Below are 15561 nucleotides of genomic sequence, written 5' to 3'. Positions count from 1 at the left end.
TGGTGAAGGAATGATATTTATAATGCTGCAATAGCATTGGATTACTTAGCCGTGCTCTTGTCTGATATAGAAAAGAAACGTTTCACATCATTTCAAGAAAATAATAATACTTTATTTTTTTTATTTATTTAGAGAGAGAGTGTGCGTGCATGTGCGCACAGGCTCACAAGTGAGGGAAAGGCAGAGAGAGAATCCCAAGCAGACTCCGCACTCTCAGCACGGAGCCCGACATGGAGCTCCATCCCGTGAACTGTGAGATCGTGACCTGAGCCGAAATCAAGAGTCGGACGCCTAAATGACTGAGTCACCCAGGCGCCCCAATATTTACTTTAAAATAACTAAATTCTCCAATCATAGACAAAGAATGGCTAAATAGATATTTTTTTAAAAGACTTATCTATATGTTGCCTACAAAAGACTCACTTCAGATCTAAAAGTGATGAGATGAAAAAGATATTCCATGCAAGTGGGAAAAAAAAAGAAGGCTGGTATGGCCATACTCCTATCAGACAAAACAGACTTTAAAACAAAAAGCATAATAAGAGTATTACATAATAATAGAGATCAATCCAACAACAGCATGTAACATTTATATACATTCATGGACTAGCATAGGAGCACCTAAATATAAAGAGAAAATATTAACAAGTCTAAAGACAGAAATGATGGCAACACAGTAATAGCAGAGAATTTTATATCCCACTTGTATCAATGGATAGATCATCCAGACAGAAAATAAAAGAAACATCACCCTTAAATGACACATTAGACCAAATGGATTAATAGATACACACAGAACATTCTACCCAAAAGCAGCAGAATACACATTCTCAAGTGCACAGGGAACGTTCTCTAAGACAGATCACATGGTGGGCCACAAAACAAATCTCAACAAATTTAAGAAGACTGAAATAATACCAAACATCTTTTTCAACTACATGGTATAAAACTAGAAATCAGTTGGGGCGCCTGGGTGGCACAGTCGGTTAAGCGTCCGACTTCAGCCAGGTCACGATCTCGCGGTCTGCGAGTTCGAGCCCCGCGTCAGGCTCTGGGCTGATGGCTCGGAGCCTGGAGCCTGTTTCCGATTCTGTGTCTCCCTCTCTCTCTGCCCCTCCCCGGTTCATGCTCTGTCTCTCTCTGTCCCAAAAATAAATAAACGTTGAAAAAAAAAATTAAAAAAAAAAAAAAACTAGAAATCAGTTAAGAAGAAAACTGGAAAAATCACAAATTTGTGACAATTAAACAACATGCTACTCAACAGCCAATGGGTCAATGAAGACATAAAAGAAAAAAGAAAAAATACCTTGAGACAAATGAAAATGGGAATTCAATCATCTACAATTTATGGGATGCAGCAGAAACAGTTCTAACAGGAAAGTTTACAATGATCCAGGCCTCCTTCAGGAAACAAAAGAAATATCAATCTAATTTTATACCTCAAGGAACTAGAAAAAAAAGAAAAAGAACAAAGCTCAAAGTTGGTAGAAGAAAATAATAAAGATCAGAGTGGAAATAAATGGACTACAGACTAAAAACCGACAATAGAAAAGATCAATGAAACTAAGAGCTAGTTCTTTGAAAAGACAGAAAAACCTTTACCTAGGGTCACCAAGAAAAAGAGAAGGCTGAAATAAAATCAGAAAAGAAAGAGAAGTTACAATAGATACCAGAAAAATACAAAGGATCATAAGAGACTACAATGGACAATTATAAGCCAACAAACTGGATAACACAGAAGAAATGGTAAATTTTAGAAACACAGCTTCCAAGACGAAATCATAAAGAAATATACGAATAGACCAATTACTAGTAAGAAGATTGAATCAGTAATAGAAAACCTTGCAACAAACAAAAGTACAGGACTAGACTTCACTGGTAAATTCTACCAAACATTCAAATTAGATTTAACACCATTTTCAAGCTCCCAAAAAGCTGAAGAGGAAAGAAGCTTCAAAACTCATTTTACAAGGCCAGCATTGTGCTGTACCAAAACCAAAGACACAACAAAAAAAAGGAAGTTACAGGCCAATATCCATAATGAACATAGATGCAAAAATCATCAACAAAATATTAGCAAACTAAATTCAACAATACATTCAAAGGATCATATATCATGGTCAAGTGGGATTTATTCCAACAATGCAAAGATGGCTAAAATCTGCAATCAACATGATACCCCACATAAACATGGCAACAGATGGACACCAAACTCACTGTGGTGATAATTCTACAGTGTATACAAATAATCAAATTATGTTGCACACCTAAAACTAATATATTATATACTAACTTACCTCAATTAAAAAAAAATTGAGGACACCTGATTGGCTAAGTTGGTGGAACATGAGACTGTTGATCTCAGCTCAGGGCTGTGAGTTTGAGCCCCATGTTAAGAACATAAAGATTATCTTAAAAAGTAAAATCTTTAAAAAAAGAAAAACAGAAACAAAAAATGGGCGTCTGAGTGGCTGGCTCGGTTGGTTAAGCGACCGACTCCTGGTTTCCACTCAGATCATGGTCTCAGTTTCATGGGCTCACGCCTTGTATCAGGCTCTGCGCTCGCAGTGCGGAGCCTTCTTGGGATTCTGTGTGTCCCTCTCTCTCTACCCCTCCCCCACTCACTCTCTCTCAAACTAATAAATAAATTAAAAAAAACACACAAACCTTTTAAGGCTTAACTGAATTTTATGGATGATTTTTGGCTGTAATAATCCTGTTTAATGTCACTAAAACCTTCCCAACTGAGTTTTTATAACTTCTACTACTGGGGCGCCTGGGTGGTTCAGTCAGTTGAACGTCCAACTTTGGCTCAGGTCATGATCTCATGGTTTGTGAGGTTGAACCCTGCATCAGGCTCAGTGCTGACAGCTCAGAGCCTGGAGCCTGCTTGGGATTCTGCACCTCTCCCTCTCTCTGCCCCTCCCCCACTCACGCTCTGTCTCTTTCTCTCTCAAAAATAAACATTAAAAATAATTTTTAAAAATAACTTCTACTACTATGTTCTTTCTTTTCTTCTTTCTTAAAGCCCAGTTTGTTTGCTTACTTGTTTTTATGGCTGAGTTTAAAAGTTATATGCAATGCTGGCTATTTTCCATTTGACCCTCCAGAGCCACTCTACTCTTTTTGTAGGAGCCTGACCTGCATGGAGCACCAACAGAACAGACTGGCTGTGGCTCCACTGCCTGCTAAAGCTTTTCTGATGGCCTCCATCAGGCAACCCTCTCCAGTAAGTATGGCTCTTGCGGGTTCAGGTAAACACTTCCTCCCCTGTTCCTTTCAAGACCTAGAAGTAGTAACAGCTTCATCATTACTTGCTCCTTTCCCTTAACCTGCCTACACTCTGCAAATAATCTCTTCACTGAATTCTTTTAGATTACACTTGTCAGTGTCCTATTTTCTGCCAGAACCCCAACTGATACAAGTTGCTACTGGTGTTTCCAATACAGTAATTATATATTGCATTCTAACTAATGGAGAAAATACCTTATGAGAAAAGAGTCATGGTCATCAGATGACTCAGATGAATGAATAAATAGGTACTAGATGTTTCAAAACTGCAACATAACTTACTGATAAATTTTGCCCCTGAATTTCTTCAACATAAAAACATATTAATAAAACTACAACCAAATAATCTTATATTTTACTAATTAACATATGTAACTTAATAGTTATTTATTGTTTTAGCAGGTTTTTTAAAATCTTTTTTTGTTAACGTTTTATTTTTTGAGAGACAGTGACAGAGTGCAAGCAGGGGAGGGGCAGAGAGAGAGGGAGACACAGACCCCGAAGCAGGCTCCCAGGCTTTAAGCTGTCAGCACAGATCCCAACACAAGACTCGAACTCACCAAGTGCGCGATCATGACCTGAGCTGAAGTCAGACGCTTAACCGACTGAGCCATCCAGGTGCCCCACTTAATACTTATTTATAAAGATTACTTTTTAAAGTGAAGCTCAAAATGTATTACTTATTGGTCTGAACACTGACAGTTATTTCGTGAAAAATGCTTTAAGTAATCTCTATGCCCAACGTGGAGCTCAAGCTCACAACCCTGAGATCAAGAGTCACATGTTCTACAGCCTGAGTCAGCCAGGGTGCCCTTATAAAAAAATGCTTTACAATTTAGCATATTGGGGGTGGGGGGGGGAAGGTGCCCATGTGACTCAGTTGGTTTAGCGTCCAACTCTTGATATCCGGTCAGGCTGTGATCTTGCAGTCATGGGATGGAGCCCTGCATTGGGCTCCCTGCTGAACAGGACGTGCTTGGGATTTGCTCTCTCCCTCTGCCCCTCCCCTACTCACGCGTGTGCTCTTTCAAAATAAATAAACTTAAAAATTTAGCATATGGTGGCACAAAATTTCTCTTAGAAGTGGCTGTCAAAATGAGCAAGTATACACACAAGACTTAGGTGGTACCAGGTGTCCTCCTTTTCATACTACATAAATTCAAAGACTCATTTGAGTTGCAGTTTTTATAGCAAATGTGATGCCCAAAGAGTCTAACTGGGCAAGTCAATGGCCTAAAAGTCATTACCCAATCTGTATCATTTCCTCCAAGCATTGTCACTCCTTGAAGTTTTACAGTCTTGGCAAAGACCTGGGTGAAGGTGAATAGACTTCTAGATTTATGTTAGATTTCGGATTCTAAATCTTTCCCAAGCTCTTTTAATTTTTAACCTTAAAAGATGCCAAACATTGATTAGTATTTTCTTTGAGTAACACCTGAATTACCCGTAATACACAATTCCAATACCAATATCTTTGGTCTAAGTATTTGGTATTTCTTTGGTCTTGTTACTTGGTAGTTATTTCTGCTAAAAGAGGAGTATGATTACACAAGTGGAAAACATGAGTTTGGAACATCACAGGCTAGTGAAATGATTTAGCTATTAATTCAGCTTCTTCAAATATTTTCTTTCTTTACACTAGTTCACTCAAAAATCTGCTTAAAAATTCAAAGGGAAAGAGAACTCAACTTTTTCTTCTTACATCTATAAATAGACCAGGGGTGCCTGGGTGGCGCAGTCGGTTAAGCGTCCGACTTCAGCCAGGTCACGATCTCGCGGTCTGTGAGTTCGAGCCCCGCGTCAGGCTCTGGGCTGATGGCTCAGAGCCTGGAGCCTGCTTCCGATTCTGTGTCTCCCTCTCTCTCTGCCCCTCCCCCGTTCATGCTCTCTCTCTCTCTGTCCCAAAAATAAATAAAAGTTGAAAAAAAAAATTTTATAAATAGACCAAAGGTTAAGCTAACCAAGTAAGGCTTAGTTCCTCCTATTGATAAGGCTGCAATTGTTTAAGATTGGGTTTGTTACCATGCACATTTTCAGTTTTTAATTAAAATGCTACAAATTAATATGTTTATTTTGTCAAAACTAGTATGTCTGTTAAGGGAAAATATCCAGTACATGCTTCTCCACCCCACCCTCCAACAAGAAAATAGGTGGGTTGGAGGCAATAAATACTGTTTTCCTAATACACAGCCCCAGTGACACTTGCTTTAGTAATAAAAAGATCACCAAAATCACCATTCAAGTGCCTAAGATAAATTTATTCTGAAAAAGAGAGGTACAGATTACTGTTTGAAACCAGTATCTCTCTTTAAATTATTAAAAATGTGTTAAGATTAAAACTAATGTAACGTTGTGTGTTAATTTCACTCAAATAAAAAAATTAATTTAAAATGTGGTAAGATTATCTCGAATAAGAAAGGACTCTTAAGTAATAAATTATACATTCAAACGTATTGTCAGTATTTTTTAACAAAAATTTTGACTGGCTTGAAGCTTAAAAACTTAAAATGATAACAAAAGACTTAAGACCATAATAAATACAACCTTCTAACATTTGTGAGTAGGCATTCAGTTGGCATTAAATACAACAAAATAAATGTTAGGTCTGTTTATAAGAATCAATTATGCAATACCCTCAAGCAAATTGTTCTTTTACTAGATTTTTTTAAACTTGGGTTGCCTCCAGGAGTAATAGTATTTCAGAGTGAATATGAGCAAAAAATCTGGTAAAAGTTGTGAAGTACATGATTTCTGGGTTTAAAAATATACTTGCAGGACTCAGTTGGTTTTTTTTAATAAACCTTATTTTTTACAACAATTTCAGATTTGGATAAAAATTGAGAAGATAATACAGAATTCCCATAGACTCCACATCTGGTGTTATATATTAATAATACCTTACATTAGTATGGTACATTTGTTACAATTAATAAACTAATACAGATATGTAATTATCAACTAAAATCCACACTTTATTCAAATTTCCTTAGTTTTTATAGAATATGCTTTTTTTTGTTGCAGGATCCTATTCAAGATACCATTATTATAATTAGCTATATCCCTTTAGGCTCCTTTTGGCTACAGTTTCCCAGATTTTCCTTGTTTTTGATGACCTTGACAGTTTGGGGGAATACTGGTCAAGAATTTTACAGAATGTCCCTCTACTGCAATTTCTTTGGTGTTTTTCTCATGATTAGATTGGCATTATGAGTTTTTGGGAGAAGACCAGGGAGAAAAAATGCCTTTCATCACAGCGTTATCCTTGGAAACATACTGTCAATATGACTTATCACTACTGACCTGGCTGAGGTAGTGTTCATAAGATTTCTCCACTGTAGTTACTCCTCTCCATCTCCTTTCATTAGTGTACTCTTTAAAAGGAAGTCATTATGCACAGCCCACACTCAAGGAGTGGAGAGTAATGTTCCACCTTGTTGAAGATGGGAGTATCAACACAAATTACTTGGAGTTACTCTGCACAGGAGATGTGTCTCTTCATTATTCATTCATTCATTCATTCATTCAACAACCTATTTATACCATATGGAGCCTTGAGTACTTATTTTATACTCTGGGTTATAATCCAATACAACTTTACACTTCAATTCTTGTTCAAATTATTCTACCTTTGACCACTGGTCAAAGGCCAGTTGGCTCCTATGTCTCTTTGACATAGTCCCATCATTGGCTTTCAGTTGGCTCCTATGTCTCTTTGACATAGTCCCATCATTGTGAGTTTGTTTAAGCACATTCTTACTTTTCGGCACTACAAGATGCTCTAAGCTGATCTATATATTTCTTGCCCCAGTCCTTAAATCAGCCATTTCTCCAAGGAGCCCTGGTTCCTTTTAGTACAGAACTTATTAGAAACCAAGATCTGGAAACCAGGTATACTCTTACTACTGGGATGTCACTGCTTCCAGGAGGGTCTGTTTTTAACTGAATTTTATAGTATTTGGGGGTAATTTGCATAACAAAATACAGAAATACATTCATGAATAGACTGTACTAGGCCTATGGAGTTTTAAAATTAGTTAATGCAACTATAGATGTATTTATCATCATTTAACAGATTTATTATGAAAATAATCTTAAAACTATAAAGGAGACTGAATTTTTTTTTAATATAAAATTGGGATACCACTTTTTATTTTGAAAAAGGAAAGGAGGACAAATGCATAATGTCAGAAATAAAAATGAAACATCATTGTGATCTGTAGGTCAGCAACCAGTTCACCAACTTTTTGGTTGCAGGATCCCTTTACACTTTTAAAAATTATTTTGAGGGGCACCTGGGTGGCTCAATCGGTTAAGCATCTGACTTCGGCTCGGGTCATGATCTAGTGGTTTGTGACTTCAAACCCTGCATCGGGCTCTGTGCTGACAGCTCGGAGCCTGGAGCCTGCTTCGGAATCTGTGTCTCCCTCTCTCTCTGCCCCTCCCCCACTCATTCTCCCTCCCTCCCTCATTCTCTCTCTCTCAAAAATAAATACAACATTTTAAAAAAATTATTTGAGAATTTTTCAGAGTTTTCCTTCAACTGGGTTCTTATCTATTGATATTTACCAAATTAGAAGTTAAATCTGAAAAATGTTTAATATATTTATTAATTTATTAAAAGAATAATAAACTTATGATATGTTAACATAAATAATATGTGTATGGGAAAAAATTAAAAACTTGATAAGAAAAGTTTTGTCTTTGATAAGACATAGTTTTGCAAATGTCTTTAATGTATAACTTTATAGATGACAGCTGTATTCTTATGACTGATTCTGTGATGTACTATTTTGGTTAAAGTATATAAGTATATGAAGAAAATCTAGCCTCATACAGAGATATAGCTGGGAAAGTGAATATTTCAATAATTATTTCAAGTAACTGCTGCTAGTCCTGATACTACACCTGAACTTAACAAATGGTAGTTTCCTGAAGTCTAGTTACTTCTATGGTTTCTAAAACCATATCAATGAACTTTTCACGTTCTATTGCATTAAAATTCATTGGTTTATCTAGCACTTTTACCCATATGTGATTTTGTATCATTATACATTGGTCATCTGGAAAATATTCACTGAGTTATTCAGGTATTCCAAACTGACACAATTCAGAATACAATATGACAGAAAAGAAAACCACATTCTTTATTATCATTAACCACTTCACAAGAAAAGCCTTTTCTATTTTTATTTTTGTTTACAGATTGATTTTTTTTTTTTTTTGAGAGAGAGAGAGAGAGGGCACAAGTGAGATAGGGGCAAAGAGAAAGAGAGAGAGAGCGAGCCAGGGAGAGAGAAGTGGGGCTCACCCAAAGTGGGGTTCAACTCACCTGAAGGGGGGGGCTCAAGCTCACAAACCGTAAGATCATGACCTAATTTGAAGTTGAATGCTTAACCGACTGAGTCACCCAGGCGCCCCAAGAAAAGTCTTTAGGTATCTGGGAAGCTATCAAGCTCCCAGTGTTAGATACAAATTTTCCAAAATTCTTTCTCTTTAATTTTTTTCTAATGTTTATTTATTTTTGAGAGAGAAACAGAGTGCAAGCCCCTGGGAGACGAGCAGAGAAAAAGGGAGACATAGAGTCTGAAGCAGGCTCCAGGTTGAGCTGGCAGTACAGAACCTGACACGGGGCTCAAACTCATAAACCGTGAGATTGTGACCTGAGCCAAAGTCGGATGCTTACCCAACTGAGCCACCCAGGCGCCCCAGATACTAAATTTCACTTGAAAGTTTAATTTTTTTTTAATCACTGGCTACAAATACAGCTGTTTTTCTTGAAGTGTTAGGCCCACTCAGTTCATTTTTGAGAAAAACAAATATCAAATACATAAGTTCAAGTGATCAGTTTGCCTATCCAGTTCTTTCAAGGAAAAAAAAAGGTACTCCAGAAAAAAGCAGCTAATTCAGCTCACAAGTCAGTTGAGCAAGGACTTTTTCTGAAGACTATCATGCTTCAGTACACAAAAGGAATGCTTTATGAATCCTTCCATCACACAGAATATTTTTTTTTATTTTTTTAATGTTTATTTACTTTTGAGAAAAAGAGAGACACAGAGCATGAGTGGGGGAGGGGCAGAGAGGGTGGAAGACACAGAATCCAAAGCAGGCTCCAAGGCTCTGAGCTGTCAGCCCAGAGCCCGATGCGGGGCTCGAACCCATGAACCGTGAGATCATGACCTGAGCCAAAGTGGGACACTTAACTGACTGAGCCACCCAGGCGCCCCTACATATCAACTTTTAAAGGGCAAAAAAATCAACTGACCATTTAAAAACACGAAAGAGAATGTAAACAGAAAAACAATTACTACAAAATCAAAGAGTTGCAGTTCAAAATCCTTCCACTAAGAAAATTAAGCCCAGATAGTTTTATAGTCCTACCAAACAGTGAATGAACAACAAACAATTACAACTTTAAAAAAATTCTTCTAGAGAATGGAAAAAAAAAACACTTTCTAATTCATACCGAAACGCAACCAAGACAAAGGATGCTAACACCATTTAGTGGAGGAAAAGACAGTCGTTTTAACATATGGTGCTGAGAAAACTGGATATCCACATGCAGAAGAAAGGACTTGGACCCTTACTTTACACTTTATACAAAAATTAGCTCATAATAAAGATCTAAATATAAGACCTAAAAGTATAATACTCTTACCAAAAAACAATAGGTAAAGCTTAATGACACTACTTCTATGCATCAAAGGAAACAATTAACAGCCTGAAAAGGCAACCTATGGAACAGGAGAAAATATTTGCCAATCATGTATCTGGTAAGAGTGTTAATACCTAGCATAAAGAACCCGTATGACTTGGCAACAACAATGATAACTATTAGAGTAACTTGATTAAAAAATGGACAATGGAATTTGAACAGACATTTTTCCAGAGGAAATATACAAATGGTCAAAAAGCATATGAAAAGATACTCAATCATTAGGAATCAACATCACTAATCATTAAGGAAATGCAAATCAAAACCATAGTGAGCTATTACTTCACAACCATTAGGATGGCTACTATTAAAAAAAAAAAACAGAAAATAAGTGTTGGCAAGGATACGGAGAAATTGGAACACTTGTGTATGGCTGGTGGGAATGTAAATGGTGTGGCTGCTATTAAAAAACAGGACTGTAGTTCCTCAAAAAATTAAAAATAAAATGACCATATTATCAACAGTATCATTTCTGGGTCTATATCCAAAAGAATTGAAAGGGTGTAGAAGAGATATCTGTACATACATATTCATAGCAGCATTATTCACAACAGCCAGAAGGTGGAAGCAACATACTTGTCCACTGGCAGATGAACAGATAACAAAATGTTTATACACACAATGGTATATTATTCAGCCTTAAAAAGAAAATTTTGATACATGCTACATTATGCTAAGTGAAAAGCCAGGCACAAAAAGATAAATACGGTATGATTTCACTTATAGGAGGTATCTAGAGCAGTAAAACTCACAAAAATAGAAAGTAGAATGGTGGTTGCCAGGACAATGGGAGGGGGAGATGAAGAGTGGTTAATGGGTATAGAGTTTCAGTTCTGCAAGATGAAAAAGTTATGTAGATTTGTTGCACAATAATGTGAATATACTTAACACTACTAAACTGTACACTTAAAAATGGGTAAGATGGTAGACTTTATGATAGGTGTTTTTACCACAACTAACATTTAAAAAGAAAGATATGTTAAGGGCGCCTGGATGGCTCAGTCAGTTAACCATCCAACTCTTGATTCTGCTCATGTCATGATCTCATGGTTCAAGAGTTCAAGCCCTGCATCAGGCTCCACACTGCCAGGGTGGATTCTCTCTCTGTTCTTCCCTTATATGTGCTCTATGAATGAGTAAATGAATGAATGAAAGGATGAATGAATGAGTGAGCAATATGTTGAAAATCCAACAGGGATAATGTAAGAAAAGAAAATTAAAAGCCAATCTGACTCATGAACACTAAAAATCCCAAACAAAATGTAAGCAAACCAGATCCAATAATTATGAAAAAAGAGAATCCATACTTGACTCTATTGGGTTTATCCCAGGAATACTTAGTTAACCTAATCTGAAAATCAATGTAACTGACTACATTAATAGATTAAGGAGAAAAAATTTTAATCATCACTGAAGTTATACAAAAGCCTTTCAATACAACATCTATTCATGATTTAAAACAAGAGTCCTAGCCAAGGAAGAATAGAATGAAACTTCTTTAATTTGGCAAATATCATCTTTAAAAAAAATTTACAAGTTATCATGTTAAATGGTGAAATTTGAAAGCATTCCTTTTGAAGTCATGAACAAGGCAAGAAACAAAAATTTGAGTATCTGAGGTAGCTATGATAGTACAGTAATAACTCAGGGGTAGACAAAAAGACCAAGGGTACAGAAGAGAGAGTACAGAAATAAAACTACCCACATATGAAAACTTGATTTGTGAGACAGGAAATTTCACATATCAGGGAAGAAAAGAAGAACTATTTCAATAAATAGCGTTGAGATAACCTATTATCCGTATGAAAAAAGTGAATTCATGTCCCATATCTCTCAAAAAAATCAGTTACTAGGAGATTTGAGGATTAAATGTGAAAACCATAAAGCACTTAGTTGAGAGAATGCCATCAAAAGTTATCAAGGTATACCATGAAAATAACCAACTGAATTCAATACTCAAATTATTTTAATCTTTTAATTTCCCTCCATATTTTATAAATAAATCAATTAAACAGCAACCATGTCAAAGCAAGTAGACTATCTGATTAAGAATATGATGCTAAGGTAATACAGAGCTGCCAATGTCCAATGACTCCACATCTTAAAGATATTACATATTTATATCTGCATTAAAGACCAACGTGTTATTGTCAGGATTTGTTAACAAGGATTAAAACAAAAAAACAAAAAACTTCATGGTGCATTCAGTAGGTGTTTATATCAATATATGTGGCTATATCTCATTTCAAATATTAGCAATGATGTCCATGGTAAAATCTAAAAAGTGTTTCAGGTAAGTGGGCTTGTTAGTTTGACACTTCCCACTGCCCCTTGAATCGTACTTTTTACCAAATACCAGAACCTATCTTTGGATGCTTCAGGGAAGAAACACAATATATTAAGATAAAATCTCCCTTTGGAAGAGTAAGACTATATTTTAAAAAGGGGGGAGGGGAGAAATGGACCAAACAGACAACATATTCTTGGGACTTTCAAATAATTCTGAAATTAAAAGTGCCCAAAATATAAGTACAATTACTTAATATTATATAAGTACAATTATTACAATTACAAGGACACATCTTTCACTTGGGGAACTATTAACACTGTATATATGACTGAAAGGATGAATTGGAAGGAACATTTACCCCAGGATAATTTTTGCTTTACAATACGGAAGTGTGTGTCCATCATGCAAAATAAATTCATTCCCATTTCATCCACCATCAAAACACCCTCCCCTTCACCCAAAACACACACATGTATACAAAGTGGACGTTTTCCATCTAAACTGTAAGCCTCTTGCTCACATGAAAACAAAATGATTTTAACCACACACAAGCTCTAGCACTCAGATTTGTAGTTTCTACATGCTGCCCACACAGCATTTTGTGAGCATGTGATTAGGAGGAATGATGCACAATCACACCACATTCCTTCCCTCAGCTCACACATCAAGAACTTGCCCTCTCAGCTGCATTCTTCTCCAAACAGCCATGGTCACCTTAGCAACCCAGTGCTCCTAATATGGACAGCTGGTCCATTTAAAGTCAGCCCTTCTTGGCAGGAAAAACGCTTGTTCTTCAAACTGGCGGAGAGAGGAGAGGTTTTCTTTTCAATACACATTACAGGGGTTGATTTAACTCGATCAGCACTTTTGTTCTGTGGCTGCAATTTGTGTCAAGTTTCAACCTATTCTGAGTTTTTGGTTTTTTGGTTTTGTTTTGTTTTGTTTTGTTTTTAATCTGAAAGCAAGTGGCTAAAAAAAAAAGGCAGCTCATATGGAATTCTTAAGAGTTTAACGTGAAACAAAGAGTATCTGAAATAACTATATTCTTTTATAAAAATGATAAAGCTATCTACATTTTCTAAAGTTGAAATTTACTTAAATTACATTTGAAGTCTTAATATACAATAATAAATCAGAGTTTATTTCTGAGTAACAAAAACACTGCTAAACTTCAAAGTCCTATAACTCCAGTCTACTCAGTAGACTATGAGTCAATCTGTGTTCCTTCATCCCACCACCTACATGTGAAATCTCTCACAATCTTTCCACAGGATCAAATGTCAACTAGGTATTGAAACCAAATGGTTAGCATATCCAAAAACACTGCAGACCTAGAATGCCCTAGGATAAAACTGGACTATTCAAAACCAAACTTGATCTGTACTTATACCGCTAAAGCTAGCCTGAACCAAATTAAGTCACTCAGGATAAAAGACACAGGTTTATAACACCGTTTTCTTGATTTTCATACTACAAATGACTTGGGGGGAGGGAATTACTATGTACTGAAATATGTGAGATCAAATTCCTTGTTCCATTCCCACAAACTGAGGATTCTAATCTCCTATCCATCAAAATTAGACACCGAAGTGTCTGTTTACCAAAGTAAACAGCCATGTTCAAAACTTAAAAATATCTAAATGTATAGTATTTGTTCTAAATTGGAAATATTTCTGAAATAATGTTCCACATAACAGTAGCCAACAAAATCCAAGTTAATTTGTTAAGTGCTGCTTTAGTGAACCTTAAGGTTAAATCAATCAATTACTCTCTGGCTATATTTTTGTTTGTATATGTGTGTGTTTTTTAAAACTTTTTAGGCTATGAGGTTCTTTCAGGTTAGGAAAATTTCTTTTAATTTAAAACTAGTAATTACATCTTCCATTTAGAGCAAAATATCACTTGATAGGGAACCTAAAGCTAAGTCCACTTCTGGTTGCATCATTTGTAAAATGAGAATACTACACTATCTGTTTTACTTAGGCCATCTCTTAATATAACAAAGTGAGACTAATGAAATTACTATGCCATATAAAATACTCAAAAACGAATGAAACTAGAGAAAGAGATTATGTTATCTGATGTCTAATTCTCTGAACTGTTACTTTTAAAAACAGTGTTCAACAATGCATGGGATACCAACTCAATATTAACTTCAAGAGTTGCTGGTTGGGGTGCCTGAGTGGCTCAGTTGTCTCTCCCTCTCCCTCTGCCTCTTCACTGCTCTCTCTCTCAAAATAAATAAATAAAAACTTAACAACAACAACAAAAAAAGAGTTACTGGTTTTCCCACCAGAACTTGTATAAATACTTAAGTGTTGACATATAAATAACTACTTCTTTCAAAAAGCCTCAACATTGACTTCACTTTTAGCAAACATGAATTCCTTTACCCTTTTCCATTTCATGACTGAATTAGTAGCACATTTTCTCCTAGCCCCCAGAACTAAGTGCCCCTAAAATCCTCCTCCCACACAAACTTCTCCCCACAAGGTACCTTTAGCTTCTTCTCTGTGATGGAAGCCATTCCCTGATCTGATCACAGCTGTCATTGCCCTTCTTCTAAAGTCAGGGATCACCCCATCCTCTCATAGGAGTGTTCCTCTCTCTTTCCTCTTCATTACTGCAAGGCATACCATCACCTTGGACTTGGAGCTTCTCAAGTTCCCACTCTGACAGTTTATAGTTAGGGGATCCAACAGAAGTTGCTTCTGCTAATAATATGCTACTCTAGATGAAACTGTGTTTCTGCATCCCAAATTTAGAAAGCTGCATTTGTACTGTTTTTTTCTGTGTTAGATTCAGTGATGTGGATTCAGAAAACATGGTTATGCTTCAAAGAAATTAAAAACAAAGTAAGATGAATGTTCAAATATAATATGTAGAAATTAATAGGTAATCAGTAATAAGGAGGTTCCAAAATATTACTGGTTATCTTTCAACTATTAAGCTTTTGTGGGCTAACACTGAGACCTGAGCATTTTAACACAATGTTTCTAGAAGAAAAATAGATGTTTTTGTTAGGTCCCACAATTTTTTCCTTTCACTGTTCTAACAGATTCTCAGCCTCTGAAACAGATGTTTATATTTCCTCTAATCTTCCATCTCATCTAATTCACATTCTTTAAATTCAATTCTAATATTTAAAAAGTGAACACAAATTGGCCTTTTCTTAATGCTCACTGTAACATTCCTTATACATTTAAGGAATTTTACATGTAACAGTTTCATTTTAATAAACAACCTAAAATACAACGTACCAGTTGGA

At 36.0% G+C, this 15561-nt stretch overlaps 1 protein-coding gene across 2 annotated transcripts in view; it reads right to left on the bottom strand.

Moving 5' to 3' along the window:
- FRS2 (fibroblast growth factor receptor substrate 2) overlaps positions 1 to 15561 on the bottom strand; it is a 114727-nt gene that overhangs the window by 42278 nt on the left and 56888 nt on the right. The gene's annotated exons all lie outside the window — the stretch shown is intronic.

This window comes from Prionailurus bengalensis, chromosome B4 (genome assembly GCF_016509475.1).
Source record: "Prionailurus bengalensis isolate Pbe53 chromosome B4, Fcat_Pben_1.1_paternal_pri, whole genome shotgun sequence".
Taxonomy (NCBI): Eukaryota; Metazoa; Chordata; class Mammalia; order Carnivora; family Felidae; genus Prionailurus; species Prionailurus bengalensis.
Note: the sequence above shows the minus strand (reverse complement) of the source record. Positions and strands in the feature narration are given on the sequence as shown.